This window comes from Mastigoproctus giganteus, chromosome 7, assembly GCF_048544385.1.
Source record: "Mastigoproctus giganteus isolate SK-2022 chromosome 7, ASM4854438v1, whole genome shotgun sequence".
NCBI lineage: Eukaryota > Metazoa > Arthropoda > Arachnida > Uropygi > Thelyphonidae > Mastigoproctus > Mastigoproctus giganteus.
Window position 1 is genome coordinate 179,548,530 of NC_143581.1, and position 27,120 is coordinate 179,575,649.

Below are 27,120 nucleotides of genomic sequence, written 5' to 3' on the forward strand. Positions count from 1 at the left end.
TGGGACCAACTGATGATGTTACCAACAGCAAATTCAAAATGGGAAGCATTCAAAGAACTTATCTTGGGAGCTACTAGGCGGTACATGCCAACTAAGAAATATTGTTCAAGGTTTTGGCCTAAATGGATGTCAGATGAACTAATGAGACATATGGCAGAGAAGAAAAATGCATGGGATACATATAAATTAACACGTGACACAGAAGCCGATGATAGATATAATTTGATCTGTAACCAAGTTACAAAGGAGGTTAGGCAGGCGAAGGCAGATTACGAGAAATCTTTGGCAAGGAATGCAAAGAAAAACAGCAAAGAGTTCTTTACTTATGTAAACTTTAGAAGGAAGGGGATAAATCAGATCATCATCAGTTGAACCATTGATATCAGGTATCAATGGTTCAACTGTTGATGATCCTGCTCAGGTAGCTAACAAACTAAATGAATATTTTGCATCGACATTCACACATGAGGAGTTATTCAGCAAGGGGAATTCCAGAGGTGTATTCAACTCTGGCAGTAAGCTAGATAATCTTGTAATAACTGAGAGTAAAGTGGAGAAGAAATTGTTGTAGATAAAAACAAGAAAGGCACCTGGGGTGGATGGGATCTATCCAGTTATATTAAAGGAGGCAGCAAAGGAAGTAAGCGAACCCTTAGCCATAATTATGAGAGCTTCCTTGGACTCAGGGGAGGTACCCGTAGACTGGAGATGTGCAATTATGACCCCAATTCACAAAGGAGGATCAAAGGCTGACACAAGTAATTATAGACCTGTGAGTTTAACTTCTGTTCGAGGAAAATTAATGGAGGCACTGGTTAAAGAAGCACTGCAGGATCATCTAGACAAGACTTCAGTTATAGCTCGGACACAGCATGGTTTTGTTAAGGGGAAGTCTTGCCTGACCAATTTGATTGGATACTATGATGCAGTCACAAAAGAACTGGATGCAGGGAATAACTTTGATATTATATACTTGGATCTTAGAAACGTTTTTGATACTGTTACACATGGAAGACTGCTGCACAAATTGGAGCAGTGTGGCATTGGAGGCAAATTGCTGCTATGAATAAAGGGGTGATTGAGGGGGAGAAGACAGAGTGGTAATCAATGGACACTGCTCATCATGGACTATTGTTATCAGTGGAGTCCCTCAGGGTCAGTGTTGGGTCCGTTATTGTTTTCTGTATTTATAAATAATATTGATGATGGTATATCGAGCTTAATGTCCAAGTTTGCAGACGATACAGAAGTTGGCAGGGTTGTTAATGACACTACTGATGCTATGCTGCTGCAACAGGATCTGGAAAAGTTGAGCAGATAGGCTGAGAGGTGGCAAATGAAGTATAACATTGACAAATGTAAAGTACTACATATGGGAAACAGCAACCCCAGAGTAACATATCAACTCTGTGGTACTACACTGACAGTGGTAGAGAATGAAAAAGACCTGGGGGTAATTGTGCAGGCAGATATGAAGTTCTCTGAGCAGTGGAGACGAGCTGCAAGAGTAGCTCATGGTGTCTTATCAATGATATACAGGAATTTTTCTAGCAGGGTTAAGGAGGTGATTATTCCCTTGTATAAGGCAATTGTCAGGCCACACCTTGAGTACTGTATACAGGTCTGGAGGCCTCATTTCAAGAAGGATGTAGAGATGTTGGAATGAGTACAGAGAAGGGCAACAAGATTAGTGAATGGAACAAAGGGTTGCTCTTACGAAGAAAGGCTTAAGTTTTGCAAATTACAGTGTTTGGAGACTAGGCACCGGCAAGGTGATCTGATAGAGGTGTATAAAGCCTTGAATGGTTTGAGCATGCTCAATGCTGATGGGATTCTGCCTCTTGCTCAGAATAATCACCTGAGAGGGCATAAATTCAAATTGAGGAAAAACAGATATGAGATAGATGTGCGGAAATTTGCCTTTAGCCAGTGGGTGGTTGGCTGGTGGAACAGACTTCCATCCCTTGTTGTGGAAGTTGATAGCCTAAATAAATTTAAGGCTCAGCTGGACAGGTATTTCAAACGAACGGGGAGGGGTGAAGTGGAAGTTTTTTTTTTTTTTTGGCTGATGCTGCATAAGCTTGCTTTCTTGCATCATATGCCTCTACTAATGCTAATATGTAAAGGTTTTGTTGGTCTGTTCTGGAACCTCCTGGAGGATCTTATGTATTTAACTTTGAATATTAAAGAGGATTATTATTTGGGAATGTTGACTGTAAAAGGATGCAGTTTTTTAGTCTTTCACTGTAGAGGCTTATAATATGTCACAATTGCAAGTGGATTTATTAAAAGAATATATTAAGTTACCAGGTCCATTAATATGTACTAATATGTGATAAACTGAAAATGCATGTATAGCTGAAACATGATATTAAAGTATTTATCATTACATATGAATTTTAAAGTAATTCATCCATTTTACCTCTCTGCTTTTTGAATTAAGAAATTATTTTTCCTGGGAGGGGGAATACAATCACACTCAAAAACTGTATACCCTAAGAAACAATAAAATAAAACCAAATTTCATCCTTTTTATTCTTAATAGAGATGAAACATTTTTGTATATCTGTGTTGTATAAAAATAATATCCATGTTGAAGCCTTCTCCATATGTGGCTCACTGTTGCCCTTGCAGATCTTTTATATCACTTTTCTAATATCTACTCTGTATATCTAAATCATGAACCCTTTAGGTTCATATAGGGTTCATGATTTAGCTTTACTTTTAGCCAAATTATAATGCTTAAAAGCATTATAATTTTGGCTAAAATTAAAGCTCATTTGAAAGAGTTACCTGAGCATTTTATTATTACTCTGGTTGATAAAGCTGCCAACAATTTTGTTTTCATCTGTAAATCCTTTTATATAGATTATTTTTAAAAAAGAAGCCTCCCACAGAAAGCACAATTCACAACTTATATGAACACGTTTCTCAAATGAAACTGCCTCTACTCAGTTTTGTGACCACTGGTCTGCGTAAACATCAAGGTTATTTATTAGCAGAGTTTAGCAAGTGGTGAGTTGTGATGGAAGCTTAATTCTAACAAAACCCCAGATATTACCCCAGGGGCTCACAGCTGGTGAGTATGAGCTTGGCACACCCAGGGTCCAGAGCGCTCTTTCATCACCTGCTATCATTTCTAAAAAAAACTGGCTATTAGTAAAAATTGAACATGAATAATTAGTTTTCCTTATATATATTTCGTTCCAAAATTTCACAAAAGTCGAATTGCTTTCAGATTCATCACCTCTTGTAAAAACAGCTATGCTTAATTACCAGTTAAAAAAATTACCTGGTAATTGAGCATAGCCAAGGAATGCTGCCTCTCTGTGTTACCAGGAAATACTAGGTGGTATATGATTCTAATCAACCAGTGCAATGCCACCACTTTGCTTATTGGAGGCTTGAAGTAGTGGAACCCATGTTTAGTCTCCAGAGCAAAGTTCTGGTAAACACTCCCCCATCTCTTCCATCATGCAGTATGAGTGATGCCTTTTGAGGTTATGATAGACATCATGATGAAACCCAACCTTCCTTATATTTCGATGGTGCAGCCGTAAAACGGTGTTTGCACGCCAGCTGCTAAATAGTCCACTGGACTGATCCTATTGGTAATTCTCTGGGAGGCTTCTGGATCAGCTAGTGTATAATCTTGCTGTCTCTACTCTGCCAAGTAGTGACTGGAGTGAGTCAGAGTAGTGTGTATGTGGGGGCATATGGAGGCTACGTTATGTCAAGGAGCTGGGTATATTCTTACCATTCGTATGCTATATCCAAAAATTTCATTACGTCATACAGCATGTCCTCCTCCCTCCTACCCTTTCTTACTACTGAATACTCCATGATTTGCAAAACCAGTAGAACAAACTTATTTGCAAAAAGATCTGAACTCCCAAACACCTCCTCATTCATTTCACAAATATATTTGATCTCAGTTCTAATCTCAATGATGTCCAATTCCACTTTTTCTGACAGAATCCGATTTACTGGATGATTCAACCACTGCTCATCTCAGGTGTCTGAATTATTTGCTGTATGATCCTTTTGCTTAACATTGTGCTTGTGCTTATATTCGTTCTGACATTCCCTGTGAGAGACTTAGTAATGTGTAATTTGGAATCTCCTCATTTTGACCTTGTCTGGTTTAAAATTTCTCTACCACATTCTGTTAAATTCATCTGTTGCCTCTATCATTCCCCCAACTTCGCTAATCGCTTGGAACTCTGACTTCCTCTCTTCAAAACTTAACTTTCTCCAGTCGCACTTTCCTAACAGTGAGGTAATTTTCCTTGGTGATTTAAATGTTCCAGCTCCAGCTGGCTTCCATTTTCTAGTCAGACGACCCCCAGCTGGTAAAGATGTGAGGCTTTTGCGATTACTAATGGCCTTGTGCAGATTGTTCATTTGGCTATCAGAATACCAGACAATCCTAAGCATGCAGCCAACATGCTTGGGCACTGCATATCTCAACCTTGTATTGTTTGGCATTACAAGAATGCAAAATGAGATGTTCTGGAGACTTTTTTTTTCCTTGTTTAGATTACTCTTTCAACACTTTTCCTACCCCAGGGTCTCACATCCGGTGAGTATGGGCTTGGCAAACCCACGGTTCTGAGCTTGATATCATCATTCTTCTCTTTCTTGGTGATTCTCTCTCTCTCTCTCTCTCTCTCTCTCTCTCTCTCTCTCAGGGTAATGTGGGAATTTTTTTTTTTTTTGGCTGGTGCAGCATAAGTCTCAGGATTCCTTGCACCATATGGCTAATAATAATAATGTTATCGTTTGCCCAGATTGTGTTAGCGAAATTATTCATGTAGGGATGGAATCCTTTATTCCACACTCCACCTTAAAATCTCGTCCTTTATATAAACCATGGTTTTCCAATAAATGTGCTAGCTAAGGCTGTTCACGATAAGAATGTTATATACAGGGTGTCTCAAAAATACACGTCATAACTTCAGGAATGAGTTACTCATATGTAGACAAAAAAATATTTTATATCAACGTAGTTCCGGAAATGCTTGGTTCCCAAGTTATTAACCGGAATGTCTTATCTCCCGCAGGTGATTTCCTTCATCACAAGGTACTGACAGAATCTGGTTGTTTTCCATTCCGACCATGTACTCAAATCAGGAGCAAGCGGATATGCACTTTATGTACAGTTTGGCGGACACTCTGGAAGCTTGTCGTTTGTACCACGAAAGGTTCCCAGAACGAAGTTGTCCAGACAGGAAAACATTTGAAGGTAGCCATCGCCGCCTTTGTTAACATGGGACCTTTACACCTCGTGCTGCCGACAGAGGATGACCAAGATCTGCGACTCCTGAAGTAGAGGAGGAGATTTTGGATGTTGTGCATGCCACTCCTGGAATCAGCATACACAGAATAGCAATGCAACTGGCTGTTCAATGTTCGACTATTTGGAGAGTGTTGCGAGAACACCAACTGTATCCTTACCATCTGCAACGGGTACAGGCTTTGTCACCAGCAGATTATCCTGCACCAGTAATGTTCTGCCAGTGGTTCTTGCAGCAGTGTGGTACAACTCCTCACTTTCCTGCCTTAGTGATATTCACAGATGAAGCACAGTTCACACAAGACACAATCCAAAACTTTCACAATCAGCATGTATGGGCTGAAAAAAACTCACATGCAATTCTTCCCTCACATCAACAGCGGTTCAGCCTCAACATCTGGGCAGGTGTTTTTGGTGATAAGTTATTTGGGTCCCATGTATTTCCAAACAAACTCACAGGGCAGGCGTACAGAAACTTTCTGGAAAACAACATGCCTGATTTCTTGGAAGACACGCTACTGATCATTCGTCAACAAGCACACTTTGTGCACGATGGCGCTCCAGCACATTTCAGCCTAGCCCGTAATTACCAGAATCCAAGGTTTCCTGGTTGGTGGATAGGTAGAGGTGGACCAACTGCCTGGCCTCCACATTCACTGATTTAAACCCACTAGATTTCTTCTTGTGGGGCCTTTTAAAGTCATTGGTGTATTCGACTCCGGTAGCTGATGTGGAAACTCTCCGCAATCGAATTGTGGCAGGTTGTGAGACAATATGAAACATGCCAAGAATTTGGCATTGTCTTCGCGAGTCCATGAGACGTTGATGTGAGGCCTGTATTCAGGCAGAAGGTGGACATTTTCAGCAATTACTATAAGGTGATGTGAACAGTTAAGTGTCATAGACAGACCTTCAAAACTCGGAAACCAAGCATTTCCGGAACTATGTTGATATAAAATATTTTTTATTGTCTACATATGAGGAACTCATTCCTGAAGTTATGCCGTGTACTTTTGAGACACTCTGTATATCAGAACTGGCTTGTATCCAAGGTTCATTTTCTGCCTATACCAAATCTCTCACCAATTGTAAAGCAGTTATCAATCCAAACTAGATTTCAAACAGTAACAGTTGAAAACTTTCTTCTTGCCCAAATGGTAGCCGATCATTCTGGTCTCATGCCAAAGCTTTTGGCTGCAACTTTGCACCAACTTCTGTCAAAACCAGATGGTTCTATTGCCATTTCAGCCAAAGAAAAAGCTGACCTGCTGGCATCCTTTTCTTCCAACTCGTGTATTGATGATCTTGGTAAACCACCTCCTAGAATTCCCAGTACACTCCATTCATTGCCTCCTATGGTCTTCAGTCAAAAGGATTTTGAACAATCTAGAAGTTAAGAAAGCTCCAGGTCCTGATAGTATTTCTCTACTTGTTCTCAAAACCTGTGCTCCTGAACTTACTCCTGTTCTGTGTCACCTTTTTTTGCTTTCTTACTCCCAAGGTGTTTTTCCTTCTGCATGGAAATTTGCTCCTATCCAGCCAGTTTCTAAAAAGGGTAACAAATCCCTCCCATCCATTTATTGTCCCATTGCACTTACTTCTACTCTTTCTAAAGTAATGGAGAAATCAGTTAACCACCAACTCTTAAACTATCTAGAAACCTACCATCTGTTCAATGATCACCAGTATGGATTCTGTCAGTGTCGATCTGCTGATATTCTGGCTTATGTTACCCATCTGTGGACAAATTCAGTGGTAAAGTTTGGTTTCAAACTTTAAGCAGTTGCTCTTGGCATTTGAAAGACTTTTGATCTAGTTTCACATAAAGGTCTTCTAAATAAGCTTCCTTCTTAATTTTTGCCAACTGTTTTTTGTAATTGGGTATCCAGTTTTCTCTCTGACTGCTCACCATGGATGATTGGAGATGACTGTCTTCTAACTTCTCCATTAATGCTGATATTCCCCAAGGTTCAGTTCTCTCTCCCACTCTTTTCCTCTTGTATATTAATGACCTTCCATTGACTGGAAATCCTATCCATAGTTTTGCTGATGATAGCACATTGCATTCCATCTTCCAGTTTGAGAAACCTTGCCCTGCACAAACAGCTTTAACTTCTTGAATATCTACTACCAATTCCTTAAATGCTGATCTCCAGGTAATTCTCCAGTGGGGCAAAGATAACTTAGTTGATTTCAGTCCTTCTAAAACTTAGTCCTGTATTATATTGTGTAAAAAGGATTCTTCTGTTCCTATGCTTACCTTCGATGACACTCTGATTTCTACGCAAGATCAACTATCTCTATTTGGGATTATCTTGACTTCTAATCTCACTTGGTATAAGCACCTTACAAATATTGGATCCTCTGCATCTAAAAAACTGGTTTTCTCTTTCGCTGTCGGTGTTCCTGTTCTTCCAAACAGGTGTTCACTCTGCAAATCTGCCTTACCTTGGAATATTGTTCCGACATCTGGGGCAGTGCTCCCAAAACCTCAAGTTTCTAGGTTCCATTCAAAAGAGGGCAGTTGACCAATTAATGAGTGATCTCTAACAGTCTCTTCACTCCCTGTCTCATAGACATTCTGTATCTGTTATATGCCTCTTCTGTAGATACTTCCATGAGCACTGTTTCTTCTGAGTTGGCTTCTGTAATTCCCACTCTCTCTTCCAAAGCATTTCGAACACTTGCCGCAACCAGTCAGCATCCTTTTACTGTCCAACTTCAAACTCACAGAACCAACTTTTCTTCTTCATCGTTTATGCATTCAACTTCCTTTTTCTGGACCAACCTTCTGTCATGTATTTATTGAAAATTGCAATCTACAGAAGTTCAAGTCTAATATCAACAAGTTTCTTCTTTCATCTTCTCAACCTTCAACCCATGCACGGTGTTAAGTACTGTAGGTTCTAATACCCATGTTTGGGGTTTTCATTAAAAAAAAAGTAAACAAACTATGGTCTTACTCATGATAGAAAGTCTGCAGCTCACCTAAACTATACCGTAACAATTAATTTTACATTTAATTGTTACAGTATAGTTTAGGGCTAAAGCCTCGAGTTACGTAAATAGTTTAACTAATGTACAAGTTGGTGCATTTGCATCATTTCTATACATAGTCAACTACATAAGTAGTTATAAATTGGCATCATTAAGCATATCTCATATTGTGAATACCTTCACAACGAGTTTCCATGATATTGCACTACCTCGAATAAGTAACACTTCACCATAGGAGAAGATTATTGTTACTTATTCTCAGCGGATACCATCACCCATACAGCACTGTTTCGGAGCTTATTGACTCCTCATCAGTGGGTGGGCAGGTACCCTGGTGTTGCAGTGATGACAACTCAGTTGCGAAGTATAAATCCACAATATGAGAGATGCCTGATGGTGTGGAGTAATTTAGATTACAACCAATAAGCTCCGAAACAGTGCTGTATGGGTAATAGTATCCGCTGAGAATAAGTAACAATAGTCTTCTATGGTGAAGCGTTACTTAATCGAGGTAATGCAATATCATGGCAACTCATGAAGGTATTCACAATGAGATATACTTACTGATGCCAATTTATAACTACTTATGTAGTTGGCTATGTACAGAAATGATGCAAATGCACTAACTTGTACATTTAATTGTTTATTATTTTTTCAAAATTACATATAAATATAGCCTACCTTCACTGTATGTAAAAACACTTAGGGTAAAATATTTTTTGTTATCTATCAACCTAAGTGATGTTTATGACATTTATACTCCTCTCTCATTGGTCTTTAATAAAAAATTTATATTAGTAAAGATTAATTTTCAAAGCAGATAAATACACCTGACAATTCTAACTGTGTTGTCAATAGAATTAAATTTAAAAATGTGAACCAAAACTGTTTCTCCCTTGTTAATTTAGTAAAGGCTGCCTTCTCTGTCAGCAGTTATTAATCTTTATATTAGTTAAATCTTTACTGCTTTCTAAAGTGGTTTTGTGGTACAATCTGAATAAGAGATACTGCTTAATTGTATTTGGTTTCCTGTTACTTGCCCATTGGGGAGAGTAGTGTTGCATTGCCCATCTCTAAATCATATCAGAGTTGACTGTCATCTTTTGTATGATTTTATCTGTTTATAGGCTAGTGTGTTGATGCCATAAGTGACATTTCTTTATATTTACTAAAGATGTCACTTCATTCAGCAAATGTGTAAATTTCCAAATGGATCTGGATTTTATCTGCCATTAGAACTCATTCTCCCACTACATCAGCTATGCCTATATTTCCCCTTTTTGTTGTCACATCATTTAAGAAGTTTGTTTACCAATGGTATAAGAGGAGATCTAGCTTTTAACGTTTATTTCTGTATGCAGGGTTGTTGTTAAAAAAAAAAAAAAAAATTTCAAAATAGGAGGAGACTACTTTTTATTTTCAATTAGAGCTGTTTTACATGTGAAAGTCAAGCATGCTTTTTTTTCTTACTATCAGAGTTTGCTTTCTCTCCACATGTGTTATGGCCATGTTTCGTGGCAAATTTTTGTAGTCCACTGTATTTGACAGTAATGGTGAGATCATAAGTAAAATTTTTACCAATAGCATAAGAAGGTACCTAGCTTTTTTTTCCTCCCCATTTTTTTTAAAATTAAAAGTTAATGTTGCAGACTCCACAAGGTGTTGCAGGGTCTCCTGTGGTAATGCTATCCATGCATTGCACAATGTGTCCAGTAATTCTTACATGTTTTGGGGGGGGGGATTGATCATAGCATCAAATGTCCTTTTCCAGTAGATGCCAAACCTGCACAATTGGGTGAGTTGGACAACCGTAGGGGGACAGAGAATTCATTGTCACGTTTCTATCATCGTGAAGGGGTGTACTTGGTTGGTGATGAAAGGTAGGCATTGTCTTTGAGTAATGGTGATCAGAGGACCCAGGGCATGCCAAGAAAACAGTCCCCAAACCATAAAACCACCACCTCTAGCCCTGCTGAACACCAACAGTGCTTCCAGGTGCCATGTCCTCATGTTACTTTCTTGAAATATAGATAAGTCCATCATCATGATAGATTTGGAATTCATCAGACCACATGACATATTTCTACATGTTGGTGGGCCACTGTTGGTGCTGATGTACCCATGCAAGGTGTTTCTTGTCTTGCAGTGAGCATGTGCAGTGTGATGGCCATCGACTGCCATAGCCTGTACGAGCTAATGTGTGGTGCATAGTCCAATTGTATACTGGTCTTGCTATTCCTACGTTGTATTGTGGTTAGCTGGGCCAGTTGCTGCTGTGTTACAAGATGATATACTTAATACCCACCATGGGCATCGGCCATATATAGCTGTTCCATGTGCAACTTTGGCTGGTTGTTTGACCATTGTTGAGCCATTCACAGTAGACTCATGGTGCTACATAATAGGAGCACTTAGCCATGTTGGCTGTTATTCAGGTACTGGTACTTGCACATTTTGCTCCACACAATCGTTCCACATTCAAAATCTGAAAGATCTTGACACTGACCCATTATTCCTTGCAGACAAGCAGACTGATTGCTATGTGTGCAAACTAGAATCTTATATCAGCCATCACTGACCAGTTGATTCTTACATAAGTAAGTGTTGCTAATGCAAAGATAACTCAGGTAGTGTGTGTATATATAAAATTTTGCATATTAATTTTTTTATTTCATATTGAAATAATACCTTACTTTTAATTATGGAAATATGAATGTAAGTAGACTGAAAAATAGTTTCCCATCTTGCTTAATGTAGTGTGTGTGTGTGTGTGTGTGTGTGTGTGTGTGTGTGTGTAATATCACAATATTTCTTTTCTTTGCAGTTTTGCAAGCTTTACATTTTTCATATTAACACCATTACTGTGTAGAAAAAGGCTGGGAGATTTTGTTGGCAACAATGAATACTGCAGGAATTGTTGTGGAGTTCCTGGATGAAATTTTTGACATGGTAATTTATGCTATCCTGAATTGTATGGCAAAGGATGGGTGTGGTTTCTTAAGTCACCTGAATTTAAATCCATGTGCTTTTTGTGTCTGGGATTATTGCAAAGATAGTGTTTCAGAAGAATCTACAAACCATTTCCATGCTGAAAAAAACAATTGAAGATGAAATTTTTTGTGCGTCAGAGGAAACATTGGAGCATGTTCTTCACAACTTTGCACTCCAACTGTGTCACATTATTGATAAACACAGAGGATGCAATGAACATGTTGTGGCATGGATTTCCCAACACTGTTAAGTGTAGTTCGTGTTAATGTCTATTTCCAAACAATATCAGATGAATAAAATGGTATAATAAATAAAAAATCGCCTTGTATATATATTCCTATAAGTGAGAGTATTAATGCGCGGGAGGTACCGATGTAGAAGTTATACAATGCAAAATAAAGAGTAACATAAATACTATATTAAACTTGTTATATTATATTAAATAAATATTATATTATACTGTATTGTATTTATATTATATTATATTATATTATACAGTAATACCCCGACTTACGCGAACTCGGAGTTACGCGGTTCTTGATTTTTTCGTTTGGTGTATATCTAAAATTAGCTTACCGGTGATTTGGAAATCAAATCATAAAGCTTGGGTGACAGCTTCCGTTTTTGAGGACTGGTTTGGTCACCACTTCATACCCAAAGTCGAATGTTATTGCAAGTCTAAACAGATTTCATTTAAAGTGATGCTTCTTATTGACAATGCACCCAGTCACCCTCCTGCCACCCTAATTAATTTCGACCCACGTGTTAAAGCTGTGTTTTTGCCTCCAAACACAACCAGCTTGCTTCAACCGATGGACCAGGGAGTCATCAAAACATTGAAGGCTTACTACACGAGGCGTTCGTTTGCACGTCTGATTGAAGCTATGAGACAAAATAGTGAGATATCTGTTAAAGACTTTTGGAAACAATTCAATGTTTTAGATGCCATAAGAATCATTGAAGAATCTTGGGATGAAATTCACAAAAAAACATTGAATGGTGTCTGGAAGAAACTTTGTCCATTTTTTTTCAAAAACGAGATGAAAACAACGCCAGAAACTGATCATGTCGCTCATGTGATAGAAGTTGTTAATCTTGCCAGGCAATTAGATTTGGAAGTCAATGGTGATGATGTCAATGAGCTCATAGAGATGCGTGAGCAAAACGTCACTGAAGTATCCGACACTTCAGACCCAGTTCCACCAGAAAAGCACATGACAATTGCAAGCTTGACAGAAGGTCTCAGCTCAATTGAAAAGGCCTTAAAAATTTTAGAAAACATAGACTCCAACGAAGAATGCGTTATAGCTACAAAGCAAGGAATAAAAAAATTATTAGCTTGCTACGAAGAAATTCTGCGGAAAAAAAGGCGTTGTGTCGTCAGACGAATTTGTTAGATTTTATGAAGCCATCGACATCGAAATAACTTTTTACGTAACTCATTTATTTTTTTAATACATATTTTGTATTAATATGTATAAAGAACTGCAATTTTATTAAATATTTTTCTTCTAAACTAGTGTTTTTGTTAGTCCTTAGTCCTAATTAAACAAAATTTATATGTATTTATATGCAAAGTTATACCCCGACTTACGCGAATTCGACTTAAGCGATTTTCGTCGGACCCACCTATCGCGTAACTTCGGGGTATTACTGTATTAAATATTATAATTTTCATTGAAGTACAGTATAAATAATTATGTAGATTATTTATGGCTTTTTATTGTAGATTAAAATTTAATGTTATAAATTAAAAGTTGAAATGGAAATTATCGTGTTTGTTCTTAATTGTTTCTTGATTTATATATCTATATTGCATTATGTTTTGATGAATACTACTGTAGTTTGCTTTTTATTTGCTTTTTCTGTTTATATCGATAAAACAACTGTTCAGGATAGTTCATTGTTGACAATCACAGAAATGTTACATTGTACTTTGTACATATTAGTGTTGTATAAATGCATATGGAATTTGTTTCGTTTTATTTATTAATTAATTTTTTTTTTTTTTTTAGGGTCAGGGTTGAACATGGGACCTGTGCCAAACTGTGATAGTTTTCACTATATCTTGTTTCATCTTTTGAATATAATTTGTAAATCTGGGATGAAGATGACATTAGATTATGAACAGTAGGTTTTAATATTTTTGTAAATGCTGCTGGTAGCATATCATAAACTGTAACCTAATGTTCATACTTCATTTTCAAAATAAGTACAGGTTTTGCAATCAGGAAGACCGAAATAAATTACCCATTATAAAATATAAGTAGAATGCTACTTGAAGGTAATGTATGTATGTATATACATGTATGTGTAAAAATGTTGCATCACACAGAAAATTCTAATTCATTGAGATAAGGAAGTAAAAAAAGTTCGTATAACTTTTTGATATAACCTTAAAATGGAATTATGCATTATATATAAAGCTTTGTGTTTAGGAAACTGAATCATATGCTTTTTTGTTTCAATTTTTCTGAACAGGGATTTTGTTTAATAATTATTTAGTTCCTGTCACTGTGGAATTGTGACAGTTTTATTTTTGTCGTTTATAATGAATTGGTTAAACCAGTATGCACATGAAGAATATTAAATATTAAAGTTCAAAATACTGTGATTGTAGTTTTTCATGCTGTGCTTAAGTGCAATGGCAGTTGTTTAACACATTCGTTTCTACCTATATTTGTGAAAGTGCATTCATTCTTGTCTTTAATTTTACTTCTGTTTTTTTCACTACTTTCTGCAGTTCTGGTACCATCGATACTGGATGGCGATGGCGACGTAAAATTACAACATGGTTACACCTGTACTTACTGTAATAGTACTTGATTGCATCGGAAAAGCTGTTGTCTGCAAAAAAGTGCAATTTTTTTTCCTCTGACATATAATTAATTTTCCTCTATTATTTGCTAATGAGATATAAAAGAAAACACAATAATTAAATTTACATGCACAAAGCTGTAAAATTGTCCGCTTTGTGCATAAGATTGCAAATTGTAAATAACCATGAGGTTTTGTTTTTAATTGGGTGTTACATTATTAGTTAGATCATGGCAGTCAAATTGTGTGCAATTGCCAACTCTGCTTTCCAGTAATGATTTTCCAAACTGCAGCTAAAGTTCTTTTCCTTGTGTGTTATATGAACTAATAAATAGCATTAATACAGAGACAGGCTTTAACGATCGTGAGTTTTAAAGCAAAACTGAACTTTTATGGCTTAAAATAATAGTTTAATTTTCCCAATTGCTCTTAATTTTAGAGAGAAAGCAGTGGTTTGTGATTTAAAGTTTTGCATTTTATTACGATCATGCGACATGAAAATAATTTATGGTATCCCCACTGATATGATGTGTCTGTGGTATTAATGTGGTAACTACTCGAACAGTATGGCACCAACTCTTTCATATGTGCCACCACCCCAGCCATTTTTCCTGTCATTGCTCTGGTCCCATCAGTGCACACATCACACTTTTTCCAACCGATTTCATGTTCTATCATATAACTATTTATGACATTAAACATTTCTTCTCCAGTCATACAACTTTCAAGAGATTCACAGAGTAGTAAATCTTCCTATATTTTGTTCTGGAACAAGTAATACTGCTAGTCCTGAGACGTCTGTTGATTTGTCAAGTTGCAACGAAAAAGCAAAGTTTGATTTAAGTTGCCACACCAATTGTTGACAGATCTTGAATGCAATGTTTAACAGTTATTAGATAACTGAACTGTTTCAAGTTTCTTTTTCGACTGCTCACCAAGCACAAAAGTTGCCATTGCTGCTCATGGCTTAATTAGGGTTTCTGGAATTGTGTGGGTGTCTCCTGAAAGTGCAATATGGTAACTTATCCTGTTGTAGGCCTTGGTAGCACTTTCATTATCAGTTTTTGAACTTTTCACCATAAGGCTCTGACAGTTTAGTGCCTCAAGCTTATGCTTGAAAAAATTAATATCGTTGTCCTTTATATTTAGGGTGATTAGTATCACAGTGTCTACAAAGTTTGGCAGGTAACGTAGAACTGTTTGATAACACTTTATTGCACAACACACATAGGGCATTCAGTCGCAATTTCATCATCTGTATATGTAAACCCCAGAGACAAAGAGGAATCATTTTACTTCTGTTTTTTTACTACTTTCTGCAGTTCTGGTACCATCGATACTGGATGGCGATGTAAAATTACAACATGGTTACACCTGTACTTACTGTAATAGTACTTGATTGCATACTTAAACTACCTCTTTTTAGCCTCTGATCCATGATAAATAAAAAAACAAATTGACATTATTGTTACTGCATGTTATTTCACTGACACCACTGCAGCTAATAAAAATAATTACTTCACTTCCCTTGTATTTATGCTATATGAGCTACAACTGAACTGAACTGGTGATCCATGGTAGTGGATGTCACAGCTAGAGATTATTAAAATCTGTAGCAGGTGCAAAAATGCAAGTTTGTTAATTTAACATGTATATTTCCTTTGTGTCCACATGCAACATACTTTGTAATCAGATAGCTAAGAATATATATCAGCAGCATATGTAACAATGCATTACATGATTTCACCTTAAACTAATTGTTTGCTTGTTTTGTCGGCACAGGGGTTTTTTAACTAGATATACTAATGGTCATGCAAAATAAAGATTGTTAATTAAAGAAGTTTTGATAATTTTTAACTAAACATTATTCCTTTAATTAAAAAAATAAGTAAAATTCAAAGTAGCCATTACAGAAATGTCTTCATGGATCCCTTGGTATATGCGGGAGTGCAGTTTGGGAACCACTGGTTTAGGTTACTGTCACCAACATGCACAAGCAGCAATGAGGATGTAACAGAGCATATTATGGTGGTGCAAACAATAGTTGAATCTATTGTTTCAACTATAGATTCAACCAAATATACCAAATACTGTAGTAATGTATACCAAATACTGTAGTAATGTTTCAAGGTGAAGTAAAAGTATAAGAAAATAAGTGCAAGAATATATATATAAAACTGAAATAAAAATTTTGGGATAAACAATAGAGTAAACAAAAGAATGAGTGCTATTATATCTCTACTGTTATCTGCAAGGGGTGATATTGCTATTCTAGCCATAGCATTAATAATAAGATCGTTGCCTTATGCTTAAATTGGAAACTGTGATAATACTAGTGGTTCCTGTAGTTGAATTTGACTGCCAGGAAGGTTTTTGTAAGTATAAATGTAAACTTTAGGACTACAGTCAACTCCTTTAGCAACTAGATTCAACTAAATGAACAATTGAAGTTTTGTTCCCAATTTAGTATAAATATAGTGTGGGCAAAAAGGAATTGGGCTTTTTGTGCATCTGAGTGAGGGAGGGGTCATGGGGGGGGAGTTTAGCCAGCCATATTTGGGAGTAATTTTCTTCCAGTATTTTGCAGTGTTGGCCAAAGCTTTAGCATGATAACTTTTGATAAGTTATAGTACCCTGGATGGTATGGGTTTTATTTAAAAAAAAAAAAAAAAAAAAATTTTAACGAACATTTGAGGCAGAAATTACCAAACCATGTTTTGCCACAGTTTTAAAGGTCAGAATATGTTGCATGTCAAAAGCATCTTCCCTTCCCCAAAAATCACCCCATTTCCTTTTTTTTTTTTTTTTTTCAGTTAAAGTTGTCAATCCAAACTGTAGCTGACTATAGTATCTAATTTAATTGGTTTATAGAAAGGTGTTTCTACCAGTGATTTTCATCTATTACTGATGCAAGTGATAATTTTCAGGGGTGAGGGCAACTGACCAGCTTGACTTCACTAGGAATGTCCATATTTATACAGTTGTGTAAATGTATTGATTTGATCAAATCAATGAAAAAGGGATGTATATATATGCTAACACCCAGGTGTGGGTGTTAGCATATATATACATTGAGGTCTTTAAAAAGAACATTCATTTTTAGATAGAGGAGACAGGAAGGTGTTTGGAATTAAATAAGAATATTTGGATAAATCAAAATATTACTTGTACTTAATGGTGAGGCAGAAACTTGAGAAAGGTTAAATTATATTATGCAAATTTTTGCAATGCACACAGTGCTTTCAGCAAAAACAAATTTCAACAGAGAAAGTTTGTTTATTAGTGTTTACTAAAAATATTAGCATAGAATTAATTGAATAACACTGTTAATTGTTTTGTATACTTATTTTATATGCAATTATGTATACAGTAGACTCTATTTTCCGGGATAGATGGTAAAAAAAAATCCCGGATAATCGATTTTCCGGTTAATCCAAAAATACAGTAAGTACCTGACATACATAAGAGATACATTTCAGGACTTATTACGTAAGTCGAGTTTTATGTAACTCGGGAATGACTAATAAAATATTTCTGCTATATCCCTGATATGCCAAAATTACAAAAACCACATAATATCCTCAGAAGAATGAAGAAAAATAGTTATGTATTTTTAATTAGTTCAATTAAAAACTTTATCTGGGGACAGCGGTGAAGTGGCACATAAGAAAAGAAAACATAAAAGGAAGAAAAAATGCATGTTATACTGTACTGTAAAAACTGATATGTATTTCATAGCCTTAGTTATTATAGTTGACTTCATTGGTGCTGATCGCTTCAGCGCTTCTCGTATTCTGCCTTTCTCCTTTATTGTGTTCACCGTTGCCACTGACAAATCTGAATTCCGCGCAATACTAGTTAATGTTTGGCCATTTTTGTACATTCTTATTATTTTAATTTTCTGATCCATCTTAATCGCTTTCCTTTTCTTGATAGTCCTTCTCTTCTTTTCTCCTTTCCTCTCTTCATCTTATATAAGATTTTTTCTTTCCTCTCCGGGGAAACTCATTCCCCAGGGAGGAGGGACGAGTACCTGGAGGAAGTCGTCCAGGTTCTCACTGCTTTCAGGTGGCCAAAACACAGCATCCCACTACAGAACACACACATAAGCTCACAAACAGTTTTGCTTTCCTATCACTTTCTCCCGTGCGAGATGAAAAACTTTCAAACTCTCTTTCTCCTTCCTTTTCATCTATTGTTATCCAGCATGGGATATTCCTGTGGAATGAAAAAAAAAAAAAAAATTTTTTTTTTTTTTTTTTTTTACACGCTACACACTGGCCTTACCTTGACAGTCTAAAAACTGAACAGAGCAATGAGGTGGAGATGAACTTTTGTTCTAGGAGCTGTCCATACAAAAACACAAAAAAAAAAAAAAAAAAAAAAAAAAAGACTTACTAGTACCGCTGTCACATATTTTCCTTAGTCAGCACCGTCAAAACAGTCAAAATAAAATTTTCTGGAAAGAACTTCACGGGGTTAAGGCAAAAACTCACTATATCATCCCACGTAAGTTCACATTTTACTAAAGCACATTGCCATAAAACAATAAAAACAGTTTGTGCGCACTTTGCTGGTTATTGGGCTTTTCTGTTAGTGAAATTCATTATAAACTAGTAGTAAACTCGATCTTATTCCATTTGTGATAATACCGATAGCTGGAATTCTGTGGGTTTTTACGTTATTATGGTGAAATGTGTGTCCCTTTCACTGAAATATTCAGTCATAATAAAAAATATATAAATAACATTAACGTAAATCTGAAGTTACGTAAGTCGGTGACTTATTGTATCGAAAAATGTTCAGCAATCTATATAAAAAAGTATGGCGATAGATAAAAACAAAAAAAAAGCTTACCATGCACTACTTGCATCTTCAATATGATGCTTTTCTTTATTTTTTACAATGTCACGTGTGGTTTGTTCACCAACATTATAATGGTTCTTTAGAGATTTAATGGATACACCGTTTTCAAACTTTTGAATAATTTTGAGTTTTTGAAAGTACAATTCTTACGTTTACCCATCATTTTCGCGATTTCTAAACAAAAATAGAAAAAAAAGTTACTCTAAAAAAAAAAATTCCGACATCCCTGACATAAATAATGAAACAAAATTTGCCCTTTTGTGGTGTGACGGAACACAACAATCAACGATGCACTATTGATGCCTTTGATCCCCCACTGTGAAAACAGTGGGGGATCAAAGGTAATACGTTATACTATTAGGTATACGGAGGATGCGGAAAGGTCAGGGAATGACCACCGCATATTCCCGGAGCAATATGGCCTTAGTTGCTAATGTTCCTAAAAACCAAATAACAACAACACTATTAGGTACACTAATCTCCCAATGATGACTTATAACGCCGCTTCTTGTCGCTTATTTATGACTTGCAAAACATAGAAGTGTCCCTGTTAATCTGATCCCTGTAAATTGAGAGTCTGCTGTATATGTAATGTATGCATTTTGGCAAATGAAGTTTTTTTATTAATAGGTGAAACCTTTAAAGACAATTTTTTTAAATAATACTAAAATACTTAGATGCCATAAAATAATAATTTTTTAATTTTATTTATCTTAATTTGCTTTGCAGTAATAAATGTTTTGTCATTGTTTTATTATTAATGAAATCTTATAACCTATAAATTTTTGCAACGTTGAAGAATTCAGACAGTGAACGATGTAAATCATTCTTAAGATTTTCTTTTTGTGCTTCCATTGCTTAGTCATTAATTTTAAATCCTCTTGATAATGGGAAAAACTTGATTTTTGTAGTGCTGGTTAGTTCGTGTCATGTAGGGATAGGTTTAAAGGAGGGGGGTAAAGCTATCTCAAAAATGTATGTATTTTTTTTTTAAATGCAGTTTTATTGCAACTGAGCTGAGTTGCTTTATCTTAGTTATATTGCATATTTTATGTGTGTGTATATGTGTGGAGGAGTGATAATAGAGCAACTATTTATTGGATTTGTAGAACTGATTCTAGCTAGTTAGACATCATATTGGCTAAGAAATACAGATATGCTTAATTAAAACTTGGTTTTTCAAAATAGCAGTTATAGCAATTATAAATATTAAACTGTTTCATAAGACTGAAATTGCCATTTTGATGATTATAACAACTTTGGTTCATTCTTTATGATTACTTTATTTGAATCAGAGTGGAAAAAAATTATCTTTTGTTTCTGTTTGGAAACAAAAAATGTTTCTTCATTTCATTTGAGTTATGATGTGATCTGTTATCATTATTTTTCAAATAATGACAACAGATCACATGATAACCCAAATGAAAATTTTCATTATTTTTCTCGTCTTATAATCATATCATGTTGTTCATCCATTGTCTCTTAGTGCATGAATGACATTTGCACTGCTTAATTTCCTTTTTAAATGGAAGCTAACACTTGCAGATCTAGTGATGCGTATAGAGAATATTTTCATTAGTCTCCAAATGTAAAATATTCTGAAACATTTTCTAAAAGATTATTCTTGAGAATTATTCTATTATTATGCAAATAAATGTAGTTTCCAGTGTTAGAATGTTCTCTTTTGTGAAGTATAGTTGTCAAGTGTAAACAAACAAAAAAAAAAAAAAACTGTGATTCATATGACAAATTGAATCAACTGGATGATAACATTACTTCTTATTCCTAAATAAATTGTGCATCCAAGCCAAGTGTCATTAGTTCTGAAGGTAGAAACTTCATTATTAATGAATATTTTATAACTATGATTCTTCTCTCCCCCAACCCCAGGTTGTATTACTCTAGTTGTGTATATCTCTTGCAGGTACAATTTGCTCATCTGTAAAAAGCTGTTATTCTTAGGAAAACCAGGTATTAAGACCAGCTCATGTTACTAATCACACTGTCCTGTACTATTTGTTATATTCATATCTCTCTCTCCAGTTTATGTTGAATCATTGAAATAGAGGTAACAGTTCCTGAACCCTAAAGATTAGTTTTGTACACCTCATTTTTAATATGATGGTAATTGGATAAGAAACAGAAGGTTTACCCTAAGAACTCTCTGATATCATTCTTCATAAAGTTAGTGTTTTGTAGTCATGGTTGAACAGAATTCTTGCTGTATTCAATAGTGTGTTGCATTTTGGGAAAAGAAATCTGAAATATAAATTGTATTCCATGTCAGCATGTAGGTTGCAGTCACCTTTGAACAAAGAAACATTTAACTGAAGCTGGCCATTCTTCCAAACATTAACTTATAGTATTTTTTCAATAAGTTGTTGATATTTTGTTTAAATCATGATAGTGTATTTTCATTATTAAATTCACTGTCACTACTTTCTTATTTCATTCTCAGTTCTTGGTTGGATATAGTTTGCATCTGATAAGTTATTCATTTTAATCTCATTATCATCAAAACTTATAGAATTTTTTACCTCCATTTGGGGGGGGAAACTACTATTCATTTCTGAATATTCACTTTGGTTTGTGGAATAGTTTAAACTGTTTGCACTGTAGTTCACTGACAATGTAGGCACAGTTTTTCAGTGTGGTATCTGATAGGCAGTTGTAGTTATCCTTTGTAGATAACTGTTTCAAATGGAAGCCTATAATCTGAAGTGTTTCAGATTATAGGCTTGTAACAAATCAAACCACAGTCACATGCCAATGTAAATCTGCATTTATATTTTAAATTATACTGAATTTGTTCAGAGGTACGTTTATGTTGTTTGCTCTGGTTATGGAAGTATCTGGTCCCAGCTCTGCTGAGGAATACCAATGCACACACCTCAGATGGTACATGTTTATCTTGAACATTACTCGTGTCATAAACAGTTTCAGCAAAGAGAAAAAAAGAACCAGATAGGTGGTAATACTTAAGTGAGGACAGTAAATGTTTTCAGTGTGAACTGCATCAAAAGTAATACTGATGTCAAAAAATATAACAAAGTCCAATCTTATTTTGCTGAGTGCCATAGATCCTGGCCATTCACTGATTTTCAGATGTTTTCAATATCTGAAACTATGCTGTAGTGAATGGTTTGTAATCTGAAACAAAAAATGACTTGTTGAGACAATTTCTCCAAAATTTTCAAGAAAGGTGAGGAAACTGAGATGGGCCTAAATTTGGAGACTATTTTACATTTTTCTTTTTTTTGAACAGGAATTGCAAAATAAATGGATTATTCAGGCAAAAACTACCCACAGTAAAATATATCATGAATAACCAGTAAAAACTAGACTGTCTTTAAACAAGAATTCTGATTACAGTCATGAGGAATAGCTGATTCATCCTTTTAAGATTGAATTACTGATTTCAAAGTTCTGCAATCACTAACAATCTCAAAAGGAGTATACTTTATAATATGAGTGACTATTTTTAAAATTGCCCAAAAGAATCACTTTGTTGGGGGCGGGGAGCAAGATAAAAATAGAGCCACTCAAATTTTATTTGACATGAATCATGCTTACTTAGTCTGGTATGTTGTGAGACATAAGTGAATGACATTATTCTTGGTAAGAATTGAAGTCATTTCTGTCCATAAAATATATTTGTCTAGAAAAATCTGAAGGATATTTCTTGTGAAACTTGAAAAACAATTTTTTTTTTCCCCTCCCAAGTCTTACAGAAAGATTTAGAAAATACATTCCAAGGGTAGAGATGAAAAAGGGATAATGCAGCTAGCATATTAAATATTTGGAGTTTAACTATCTTCTGAAAATTGTGAATAATAAGAGTGTTGGGGGAGAACAAGGTCAAATACTGATGGCAAATGACTTGATTGAGAAAAAATTAGTAATGCGGTATTTTTAATAAGAATATTGGAAAATAACCTATTGAATTGTTCTACTTGATTCTGTGCGTTGGTGGTGGAAATAGCCAGTTAAATCGGTCAAGTTCAGATCTTGCAAAAGTAAGCTCCACTGATTCCAGATTAAAATTGTCCAAAAGAATAACTTTGTTGGGGGGTGGAAGAAAGATAAAAATAGAGCCACTGAATAAAAAGTTAAAATGTAAACAACTGGTGGATGCAAAATTGGCCAAAATAATAGTTAAAGTATATTTAAACATTTTAACAAAGAACATATAAACAATCCAGTTTTCCCCTACTGTGTGAATTCATCTAGTGGACTTGAAAAATCACTCTGTCTCTTCCCCAGTGTTTTTGCCTTTCAACATTGTGTAACACAGTTTTAACTAAAATGATTCACAACTGCATAATCAACTGTTAGGCTTCGACCAAGTTTCTGGAAAATAACAAATAATAGGAAGCCTTAGCCAAGATAGCAAAATACTACAATTTGCTGTATAGATTCCTAACATTCCAATAATATACTGGAACTGATTTTGCAAAAAGAACTTAATTTTTGAAATCTAATTATAAGATATTTTATCAAAAGAAATGTTTCTTCCTCCTGTCCTGAAAAGATCTTTTTAAAATTGCTACATGCTTCAAAGTTGAAAAAACCAGGGACTCACAATAATAAAGTGCAGGTTTGGAACAACAGCCAACCATTATTTTGATTAAGACAGCAATCAAGCAAACCAGAGTAGAAATAAAATACTGGTTGGACAAAATATGGTTCATACAATTTTTAAATTGTATTATTAAAAACTTTAACAATTGGAGTTTTTAGGTAATAATTAACAACTCTAATACTAAGAATTCATTTGAGAACTGTATTATTAGTATTAGTGGCTAAATGATGCAGTGAAGCCACTGATTGATGCATTTTTAGTTGTGTTATCATATGTGTAAAGTGCCCATTTTCTTCACCATGTCTGCCCATCCATCTCTTTGTACACTTGTAATAACTCAGCTTCTAGAATTTTCATAAAATTTTATATTTGGCCCTGTTAGAATGATCTCTCGAGCCTTCCCAAATTTTATTAAAATTCGACCAGTAGAAATCTGGCAATTATTTCTTTGTCTGTCTGTTCATCTGAATGTAATAACTTTGCTCTCGTGGATGGATTTTTATGAAATTTTATATTTGGATCTTTTTAGAACAATTTCTCAAGCCATCCCAAATTTCACTAAAATTAGACCAATAGAAATCCAGCAATTATTGTTGCTTTTTGTCATACATGTCACAGACTATTCATATACTATATATTGGTTGAAACACTAGATATGTTTGTTGTCACTGCTGATTGGAGGGATGATTGGACAGTATGGTGGATGCACAGAAATGAAATGCTCTTGGTTTGATATAAAATGCATTGCTTTTTGCCTTTTTTTTTTTAATAATCATTCTTACTATTTGCTTAATGCATATGGTGTACTTCATTTTCTTTATATAACACAGTACTGTCACAGTATACAGATATATTGCACTGTGATCAGTAAGGCAATATAAGAGATGTTTAAGGTTTCATCCTGAAATCAGGCAATACTCTGTCCTGTAGAGTGCTGGATTTGAGAATTTATACTGTATTAATTTTTCAGTTGTAATGATATAATATGCTATGTGTTACATGTGAATATCAGGAAAGTATTTTCTATGTTAGACAGCCAACAGAATAATGCAACAAAGGAAGCAGTTATCCTTGGCCTTGCACAAAAGTGATTATACTTACAAATTAAATAAAACTAATAAACACTTAAATTATTTATGGTCTTATGAATTTTCATGCTCTTATATCACAAAAGTTTATGCCAGCCTTTAATGCTAGATTAAAAAGAAAGCAAATATAGAAGTAACACTGTTTACAAAACAAAATTTTTCCATAATGTATTGTACATGTCTGTATAAAAACAGGTTAAATACACAAATGTTTAAGGTATTTCATCAGTTTGATTCTTTTATTATATAAAGTATTTCATTACTGTGGAGTTGAAGCTGAGAAGTTTGTTAAGTTTAATTTGTCAAAAATTCTTGTAAGATCAGATATTTATAAATCAGAAGATTACTGTACTTTATAAAAGTTTTGTTTTGTACAGAAATGTCTTTCATAATTCAAGGTGCATCTTTATAAAATGTTTTAACTATCTGAACAAAAATTTTTGTTTGACATGATTGGTTTGAATATAATAGTAGAGAGAGATATCTACTCAGTTATTAAATAAATATTCCGATAAGCATCCAGACTGGGTACTACAAAATGATTTGGGTCACTCTGTAGTTCTGTCTGGATACTAATTTGAGTATTATGTTAGACTGCACATAATGCAGTCTAATAGATAATACTCCATAATCATTATTGTTGCTTTATATGTTTGTTGTCATGTGCTGCATTAATTACAACTTTGTACTGAAGAGAGATTACATTATATAATCTATCTATTCTGTGTAGGGCTGCTCTCCAGAATAATTATTTGTATACAACAGTGGTACCAGTGAGAATAACTTCATGTCTTTAAGCTTACCAAAGTCAGATCCTGCTTTTGTATTTTGAAGGGAAGGTAATGGCTTAGGAAAATTGTTTACAGATAATGCAAAGTAGAGCATGCAAGAAATGTCCTTGGCATAATCACCTCCAAATCCCCTACCCCTGGATCCACAGTTGAAGTAAACTTTTGTTAGTTTAAAATTACAATTTCAAATTTCATATCTTTTCAAACCATTAAACTTACCAAAGTTTAATGGTTTGGAAGGAAACCAAAGTACATATATACTATGGTTTCCTTCATTATTAACTATCCTTTTCACTTTTCATTTCCCCTGAGAAGCTGAGATTTATCTCATTTTTGAATTTTATTTTTTGAAAGGCTATTACTAAGCTAATTTTGAATTTTTAATCATATAATTGATATTAAGGTTTTTGGGCTTTATCTTTTAATTAAAAGTTAAGAGGCATCTTTGTGAAATTTCCAGTTGTCCTTGTGCTGGTCCTACTAATCATAAGTATTTCATGTATGTCCCATTTTGTTATCTTCTCTGGGAGGGGAGGAAACATTAAGACTTTTTGTCATTAAAAACATTATTTTATCATATACATTACTCTTACATAAAACAAACCTTAAACTGTTTTTCTCTCTGATAATACTGAGCTTGTTGCTTATTTGAACAGATTTGGGTTCAGAACCTGTTGGAGACTGAAAAATTTCTTAAAGGTCTTTTTATTTATAGCTGTAGTTAGCTAAACTCAAGCAAAAGGAGTGGGATTCTCCACCAATAAGGTATTCTGGACTTATCAGCCCATGTGACATGCAAATTATTCTATGAACATGCACTTGTAAAGACAACACATGTTGTTAAAGATCATGAAACTAGCATACCCTATGGGGTGATGCAGTGTGATGAAAGGGATCCCTTCTCTGGAAACTCCTCAACTTTAAACTATTGATGAAAACATTTCTCATAGACACTTTAAATATTTTATTTGTAATATCAGTTTTGATCTTTTCTAAGATCAAAACTGATATTATAACACTAACAAATTTTCCATTTCTTGGAAAATATAATATAATCTTCTGAACCTTATGCTGCTCCTACTAATAAGTATTCCATGTATGTTGAACCTAGGCTCATTATAAGAGGAACATACTAAATGCATATTTTTCATGTATGAATGGATGATTATCATCATTGCCATTGCAATATTTCAAGTCTTGATAGAATGTGTTTTCAGGAATGTAAGCTGTGTATAATATGACAGACTTTCAACAAGAAATAGAATAATTTCACTTGTTTAGCATTGTGTAAACTAAAGAAAAGAAAAAAAAGGGATTTTAATTTATAGTTACAAAAATGTAATCACAGTGAATCAAACAGGTTCACTGAAAGTTTCTGCCTGCCATTCTTAGTTCTCATCCTCACCAAATAGCAACAAACCTATTTTATTCCTACTACAGTGTCACCTGTGTGGGACATTCATTAGCACATCCAGCAGAAACATTCAGACAATGTCTGTTTCCATTGTGATTTCATATAAATATATTATATATATATTTTTTTTCACGTAATTAAAATTAGTCTTTATATTTCACAATGCACTGTGTGTGAATCATTCTGTTTCTCATATAACTTAGTGTCATTCAAAGGAGAGATGTAAATAGGTGTGCTGTTTTATTAGTAATCACAAGGCTGGAAAGACAAACTATTAT

At 34.8% G+C, this 27,120-nt stretch overlaps 1 protein-coding gene across 2 annotated transcripts in view; it reads left to right on the forward strand.

Annotated features, from left to right (window-relative positions):
• Positions 1 to 13,530, forward strand: part of LOC150083366 (uncharacterized) — a 38,884-nt gene extending 25,354 nt beyond the window's left edge. Inside the window, exon 3 of one of the 2 annotated variants that reach the window (XM_090377216.1) lies at positions 13,300 to 13,530. The gene's annotated coding sequence lies outside the window, so the exon portion shown is untranslated. Of the gene's footprint in view, positions 1 to 11,117; positions 11,254 to 13,299 lie in introns of those variants that run through there. The other variant, XM_090377217.1, reaches the window with a different exon arrangement.
• The last annotated feature ends 13,590 nt before the right edge of the window (positions 13,531 to 27,120 follow it).